Raw genomic sequence first — 8,461 nt, 5'->3', positions numbered from 1 at the left:
TTGCAGTGAGACATTAATTCTTGAAATCATGTTCTTTCTCTCCTTTTCGATCCCCACTTTCACATCAGCAGTGGTGATCTAGAGGGCCAATTCATGGTTGCATGGGCTGGGAAGGAGTTTGCTGTCACTGGAAAAGGCAAACATTGACAGAAGCAGACACTGAGGGAGGACAGGAACTAACACAAGTGCTAGGACAACTTTATGGAATCCGATAAATATATTTCATTTTGAGTTCTAGGAAAATATTTTGGATGCAACCATGGTTCGATACTTCAAAATTTGTTTCAGATAAACAAATTAGAACTCGGAGTAAACATACGTAACAGAATCCAGTTTAAATAATTTATAGTACAAAGTCAGACAATCACAGTAAATGATTAAATGATCTTAGAAGAGTCATTACCAGTTTTGTACGGGCCAGCATAGCCTCTCCAAAGTGAGATGTGGCTATTGGGAGGGTCTTAGAATTTTGAGTCCTTATTAATATAGAGGGGAAAGTAAAAAAACAAACAAAAAACCCCAGTTTCTCAAACTGATCTTTCTTCATTTCACCTCTCACTGCTCTTCCGTGTTGTGTAAGACATTCAGACAGAGCTGTATCCTGGACATTCTTGAACCATGTGATTTCCATTGTTGAGCAATGTCCATCTGAGCAGCCATTACCAGTAAAAGCAAGGTAAGATCTTTATGCTTAACTGTTGGATTAAGGTCGCGTTCCAGTCAGAACAGTACATGTGGCTTTAGTCCTTCGTGTTTTGTTCAAACAATAGATCACCTGACAACCAGCATGTTCCCGTGTAGCCATAGCTAGGTGATCTTGTGCCCCTGGCAGAACTGTCCAGATTGCACCCCCTAGCCAAATTACCTCTTCTTTCCGCCTCTCTTCCACCCCACCCCCCATATCATATAAAGACCCTCTATTAAAAAACTTTTCTTGTGAGGCAATAATCGATATTTTTATTTATAGACATATTTTTAGCCCATTTTGTGCTCCTCCCCTTCACCTGCACCCCTGGTGAGGGCCTTTCTCACACACCCCAGCTACAGCCCTGATGTCAAAGTTTGCGCACAAGGCAGGGAGAGATAAAGTTCTTCCAAAACCAGGACACCAATGTGTCTCCACTACCACAGTCTCCAGGGTTTCACAACTGGCAATGCATCTCTCAAGCTCTGCTAGGAGATTGACCCTGGAACCCTTCTGGATGCAGAAGGTATGTTTTACCCACCAAACCACGGTTCGTCCCCAACAATAAACCACAGCTCAAGCCCTACACGTCACTAGAGATAAGCTTTTCAGGCCCCAAACTGGCCTGGCTACCATCCCTTTTAAGATGTCAGCACCTGGAAATATGGATTTGTGCAACTCACTAATCAAACTGCAGTCCTCAAAAGATGTGTGCTGTGTTGGGATGGAGAAAAGGAAGGCATCTCTGGCTAAGTTTCTTGACTGTTCCTTCCCAGATGATGGAGGCCTTTCCTCAAGGGTTGTTTTGTTCCCTCGGCTGCCTTGGGTGCCCCCTTTCTCCACCTTTTCGGTTTCATTTTTGGCCTTGTATAGGTAGGTATGCCTATCCCTTTTATGGCCAGATCTCCCCTATCTTCCTTCCCACAGGCAGGCAGGCTTTTTCTGAAACCCTCAGCGATAGGTTCCAGGGTCCTCCTCCATCTCACGCCTTCACCCAAGTCTGGAAGAAAAGAAATGAAGGTACAATCGTTATTTTAAATGCAACTGGTTTGCCCATAATGAAGAGTCTTAATTTATTCCAATGTATTATATCCCTATTTAGAGCTTTCCAAACCACACTATATTTAAACTCATACAACTTGTTTAAATTTTGGGTAATTTGCATCCCCAGATATCTAAAACTTTTCCTGGCTATTGGAATCTTCAACATTGCTATAAAAGTCTGTTGGATAGGTTGGTGTATGAAAAGCATTACCTCTGCTTTCTTAAAAGTAACTTGCAATCCTGAGACCCTGGAGAACTCTTCCAATTCTGTACGTAGTATTTTGCCTGCTGTGATACAGTCAGAGGTGCATAAAAGTATATTTGCTGCAAAGAGGCCTGGATCTTGTTCATTTCTGTTTGCAACCACTCCTGTATGAGAGAGGACATTGATTAGTTTGCTTTTTAATGGTTCTAGAATTAATACAACTACGAGGGCTGACAGAGAGCGTACTTCCTTTGAAACTAAAAGGCCCCAACCTTTCCACATAAGGGAATTACTCCAACTCCTTGATAATTTTGGTTTTACTTTTTTCCATCTTTTCCAGGTTTCAATGACCTGTTTTGAGGTAGAGAGGCCAGGACTGGATGCGCCCAAGCTCAGGAGGCTGCACCTGGACTAGCTGGAGGTGAGGTGGTCTATATAATTGATTCATAGGTGTGGCCATTGCAAAGTCCCTGTGCAGTGGCAAGGAGAGATGTCTTTTCACCAGCTCCTGTTGCTGGAGGTTCTAAACACCTGGATCTTTGAAAAGGGTTGTGGAAGATCCTAATGGTTGGACTTCTTTTGCTGCCTTGACGTCTTCTTGATATCCAATTGCTTATGATCCCATTGAGAAAGAATCTTTCTCCTATCTTCCCCCTCTCTCTTCCGTGGATGAATCACCCTGCCCTGCTGCTGTTGCCCTAAAAGATTCTGTCTTTCAAGATGCTCTGCTATTCCCCTTCTTTTCAGGGAAAACATGAGAGTGATACCCCCTAGGGGCCCTCAAATGCACCCCGCTCAGTGTTAATTCGAGTCAGCATTCATAATGGGAGCCCCTGGAACTGGGGTTATATGAACCTGTTTCTAGCTGTCACCATAGTGACCTCCAAGATTCTAACTGGCCAGAGAATGTTATGATGCAGTGATGGGCAGTTAGCTTTAACTGAAGGTGCAAGGATAGAAAAGACATCCATTAGGAGAAGAGTAACTGAAGTTATGACAAGTTTGAGTCACAACAAGCCCTACGATACACTCCTCCCCTGGTTGGTACCCCCCAATTTTGACTGGGTTAATCTGGATACCTAGTGATGTCACAGGCACCCGCTAAATCTTACACCTGATATGCTTACCTGTTTCTATAATTCAGTGAGATAGGGGTTACAACAGAAACAAAGACCATCATTCATCTAAAGAACAATTCCTATTTTAGGCTCTCACATGAGAGCAGAATCTAACTCAGGCTTCCTCAACCTCGGCCCTCCAGATGTTTTGAGGATACAATTCCCATAATCCCTGACCACTGGTCCTGCTTGCTAGGGATCATGGGAGTTGTAAGCCAAAAACATCTGGAGGGCCGAGGTTGAGGAAGCCTGATCTAACCAAAGTGATTTTGGTTCTGGATCAGTGTGGATCATTCATGGATATTTATCTACTGCTTTTCCTCCCAAACTGTTTTGTGTTGTTCCTGCCTGGAAACTCTTGGTTTGTAAGCTGCTTTGGACAAGTGCAATGTAGACTGACAGTAGTACCAAAAATAAATGTGATTTTGAAGGAGCCTCAGACTTTATTGGCATATCTAGTGAAAGATATATTCAAGACTAAGTCCCATTGAAGGCCACTGAATGGGCCTTAGTCATGTCTTATCTAAGCCCCATGCGGGGTTTGGGACCTTGACTAACTGGGGTAGCTTTTTAAGGGCATCTCCCTTTTCTTTTGCTGTCTATCATAGCATCCACTTGTATGTATGTTACCGTCTCTAAGTTGTCCAATGATTTAATCCATTCCCCAGCTATAAATCCTTAACTTCTCAGCTGGCTTCTCTGTCTGCTTCATGGGACAATGAAGCGGAACATGTGAACATCACGATGGCACAATTTCCTACCTGCCATGTTGATAGGAATGCTGAAGTAACATAAATAGAGAGTGCTGAGAGAGCTCCTCGCACTGCTTACTGATCGAGCATCCGGTAAGAAGTGGGCAACGGAATAGCGATGATGCAAAGTTGTTTCTTGCTGTTTCTACGGTAACCCTGCAGAATGTGAGGAAGGGGCTAGGAGAATATTAGAATCAGAATCAGATGATGTCAACACGAAAGGTGGAAGAACAGTCCAGGAGTGAGAAAAGGGTGATCAGTTCACCCTTCCGGGTTGAGCACTGATCTTCACAGGCTCCCTACACATTTTTAAACATAGTCATCTGATTTTTCCTTTGGGCTTTGTTTGAATGTAAGACCAATGTATTATTATTTTTTCATTCTTAAGTGACCTAACCCCTTCAGATCCAAGGTTCTCGATTGTGGATGAGTATGCAGATAACTCACTTGCTACCTTCCATAGAGACAATGTTGGAGAAAGAGAATTGCACTCTGGAGATGCTCAGCTGAGAGGAAGTTGTAGGAAGTAGTCAAACTATACGGTTCCTGCCTTTGTAATCTATCCCAAGAAAAAGATAGATAAAGAGGGCATCCAAGCAGCGCCATAGCTGGGTAATCTTGCACCCCTGGCAGAACCGTCCAGATTGCGCCCCCTAGCCACAGACAAATTAGCTCTTCTTTCTGTCTCTCTTCCAACCCCCCCCCCCCATTCAATTCTTATGAGGCAATAATCAATATTTTTATTTGAAGACATATTTATGGACAATTTTAAAGCCGATTTGGGGGGGGGTCGTCTGTGCCCCCAGCAGGGGCCTTCCTGGCCACCCCCTAGCTACGGCCGTGTTCCTGTAAAACCTAAAGTACTCTACTTGCTGAGGGTACACACCATCAGCTACATTTCAATATGAACTTAGCGAGGGGTCTAGTGACAATCACCCGGCTGTGAGGCCCTTTCCACCTGGCCTAGGGGGTGAGGCCCACACTCACCAGCCCTACTGAAGAGGCTCCTCATGAAGCCAGAGGAACATCGCCCGGCTGTGGGGCGTGAAGGCCGCTCCCTACAAGACCCTTTCCACCTGGCCTAGGGGGCGAGGCCCACACTCACCAGCCCTACTATGATAAATAAGTATTCTGTAGTTGACCTCCTTTGTAATGTTTTATTTTGAAATCTTTAAGATAATATTTTAGTTTTCTGTTATGTTGCTTTGACTGTATGCTCTATATTTAACTTTCTTCAGATAGTTTTATTTGTGTTTTATTGGTTTCATATGCTGTAAACCGCTTTGAAATATTTCTTTAAAATATAATGCAGTATAGAGAGTACTTAATTAATAAATAATATCTGGTTTCTGGATATTGTTTAAAGGATGGCACAGGTTGCCACTACCTTGCCAAAACTAAACAGGTCTGGGTCTGGTTAGAGCACTGATGGGTGCAGGAATCACAAGTATGTCATCTTGGCTTCCATGAGGGGGGAAATTGGGATAGAAATGTAAAAAATGAATAAATAATAATAATAAAATGTGTTTGTTTGTTTTCTATTTCCATGCAACAAATGGCACCACACGCAGTAGTGGATTCTCAATTTAACTGCATTTTGAAGTTACACTTAAGAAGTTGGCTTGGCTGTTCCTCAGTTTTACCTGAACTTATTTACTAACAGAGAAGTGGTAGCATGACCCAAATTCCTTATTGCTGGTAAGAGTGGAAATTGCCCTGCACATTAATGTTGAAGGGAATAGTGCTTCATACAGCAGTTGAACTCATTATCAAATGCTTAAAGATTTTCCGGAACTAACTCATGAACTGAAAAACCTCCTAACCAGGGGATGAGAACCCAGGAAGCTCTAGAGGGTTTAGTCAGAATCAGAGGCGCTGCCTTGTGCCGAAGATTTGTGGGGCTCAGTGGTACAGCATGCGTGTGACATCATGCACGTGATGCGCATTGAGCATCTGTGATGTCACACACTCGTCGTCAAGAGGAGGCCTTGCCCAGTGCCGTGCAGCTTCAATGGCCACGGCTGCTCCTCTCTTGCGCTCAGGAGGAGCCTGCCTTTGATGCTACACCGAGCTCAGATTGGTGATTCGGCCTCCCCCCTCCCCTCAATATGAGGGGAGGAGGCCTGAGCCCCTGCTAAGGAATATTGAGGGGGCTGATGCCACCTCTGTCCCCTAGAGTTGGCATGCCTAGCCAGGGTGGAGCCCAAAGCTGCTGAAGGGTTAAGGATGCAGGCCATGCTTCTCCTCATCTTGCAAAAAGGCTAAAAACCATAAGAATCATTTTCTGTACCCATAATGTGATGCTGGGTTCAGTGGCCTGGTTTTTCATATCACTTTAAACAATAGTTACACTTAACTATTTTAAGGTGAACTCACAATGTGCTTTTGCAGATATCCAACAACATCTGGAAGGCCACAGTTTCTTCTTCCCTGATCTACACTGATTGGCAGTGAAGTGTGGGTTGGGTCCTTCCAAAAGGCCACCACAACCTGCTCTCTGCGTACAGGTTCAAGCTGATTGATGCTATTTTAGAATCGCCATCTCATTCGCTCTACTAAAAGATCAGCTGCCTTTGGCTTTTACTAGGCTACCAGACGGCATCAGAGGGAACAATAATAGGAAGCAGATCCCACTCCCAACAGTTTTTGTTTGTTTGGTTAGTCGGTTCGGTTTGTAAACTTCTCCAGAAGACTTTTTTGGCTGAGGAACAGGATTAAAATGCTTTAAATAAATATCTGCCTCACTGTTTTGGAATGCTGATTGCAGAGCTAACAGCTCCCAGAATGCAATGCTGCTCAGTGTGCGAGCCTCTATTAAGAGTTCGGCAGAAATTGCTAATTGCCCGCTGTAACTCAGGGTGATTCACTGTGCTCATGCTGCTCAGTCAATTGTACCTTCACCTGCGTACAAAAGCTATTAGAAATATATGTGTATGCAGCAATCTAAATGACTTAGACTAAGAAAGTGCCCTCTGTCTTTAAAAGGAAGGTATCTATTCCCACATACTGAATATCCTTAATGATGTACTATGATCAAGTCTCCAATTTATGAGGAAAAATCTAGTGTTCAAAAGCCTACTTCTCTGAAAATTTACATTGAATCTCCTGAGTTCAATGGGGCTTCATATTTTTATTTTTATGCAATTTATGTACTGCTTGATTGTTAAAAAAAAATCAAAGTTATTTTTAAAAATAGAGCAATTAAATCAGTCAAACAGTTAAGTAATGACAGTAGCAAGTAATGATACATAAGAATGCAAATCCTTAGGTTCTGTTCAGAAGTTATGTTTCTTTATGTAGCTGTCTGTACACATATATGAACACTAGACCATGCCAAGGCACAAATAACACTATCATTGTGAAACTGGCTATATGTACTGTAGGGCATTACTAAAGTTAAAAATGTACTGATTTTACAGATTTATTAATTCATCATTTATTCCACAGTGCTTCCAATTGCACTTCATAATTTGTGACCTTAGTGCTTGAACAATAATCTCCTCCCTCAATTACCTACCCAGACATTGAGATCTTCTTATGAGATTCTTCTTTGAGTTCCCCTGCGGTGGTGAAAGGACCATTTTTCAGTGGTGGTACTTAGTGTTAGAAACTGAAATATAAAAGCTAGGAGCTAAATAGCACCATAAACCTAGGTTATGGGCACCGCAATGGAGTGCCTAGGCGCGCCTTTTTATAACAAGAATACAAAGCTGAAAATGAACGGCCTGCAGCTAAAATATTTTGTTCATTTTTCACATGGTCTAGTCCTCATCTGAGGACTGCAAAAAAACCTCAAATCCATACTTCCCCTGCCTGCCACTCTAATATTCTTATGATGGTGCCTTCTCTAGTCTTCAGAGAGTGGCTGGAAGTGGGGTGGCAGAAAAGGGTCCTCCTTTCCTTCTACTGTGTAGCTTTAATCTGAAATCTTAGGCTCAGTACTGCGCCCAGAGCTCAGAAACTGCTCGCATGAATGAAATTCCCTGTCACAAAATGCACCTAGAACAATGGGAGTTTCGAACACTGGTGGTACCCCAAAAGAGGCCCGCTTTACACCTATATTAAAGGCTTTTTGGCACCTGGTAAATACTTTTTCATTTCCCCAAGCCTTTTAATTCATGTTGTACCTTTTAATTGTAGCTCTACTGATACATTTTTTTAAAATCATATTTGGTGTTTTAATGCTGTGTTGCATATTGCATTTTTAAAACTTTGTTTTTATTTTGCAAGTTGCCTAGGTAACTTTTTGTCATATGGTATCCTATAAATAGCATGCGTGTATATAACAGTTTACAATCCTTGTCTCTTAATATGCACACAGCCAAACATCAAAAAGCCAGTTTTCCAGGTGACCAACGAAAAGAGCTTTGGAATTTGATCTTTACCATAGCTCTGGAGTAGAATGCTGCTGCCAGAAAGTATATTACATAGATTAGTAGAACTACACCTTGCCTAGAAAACCCCTTTCCTGTCCGACTTCCTGCCACTGCTATAATTAAAGCTCTGAGTCAGTCCCTACTAGTCACTGCAATGGTATTCTAATGTCACACCCCAAAAAACCTAGAGCAAGAGAAAGCTCTGGTGCTGTGTAATAATACACCGCACAAACACACACCCATAGAATTTCTGTGCTGTGCAGTTTTCTGTCTCATCCCAT

The 8,461-nt window shown here is 42.6% G+C and overlaps 1 long non-coding RNA gene across 1 annotated transcript; it reads right to left on the bottom strand.

The window, feature by feature from the left end:
- Window positions 1-1,559: 1,559 nt before the first annotated feature.
- LOC310658267 lies at window positions 1,560-4,599 on the bottom strand. Its single transcript, XR_014502153.1, has 3 exons — window positions 3,814-4,599; window positions 1,941-2,098; window positions 1,560-1,685 (listed from the first exon to the last, which is right to left on the bottom strand). It is a non-coding gene; the product is annotated as an uncharacterized lncRNA (long non-coding RNA).
- Window positions 4,600-8,461: the final 3,862 nt, after the last annotated feature.

Source organism: Podarcis tiliguerta, assembly GCF_965153285.1.
Source record: "Podarcis tiliguerta genome assembly, chromosome: 10".
In the NCBI taxonomy this organism is placed as follows: domain Eukaryota; kingdom Metazoa; phylum Chordata; class Lepidosauria; order Squamata; family Lacertidae; genus Podarcis; species Podarcis tiliguerta.
The sequence above is the reverse complement of the archived record's forward strand: the minus strand, read 5'-3'. Positions and strand labels throughout refer to the sequence as shown.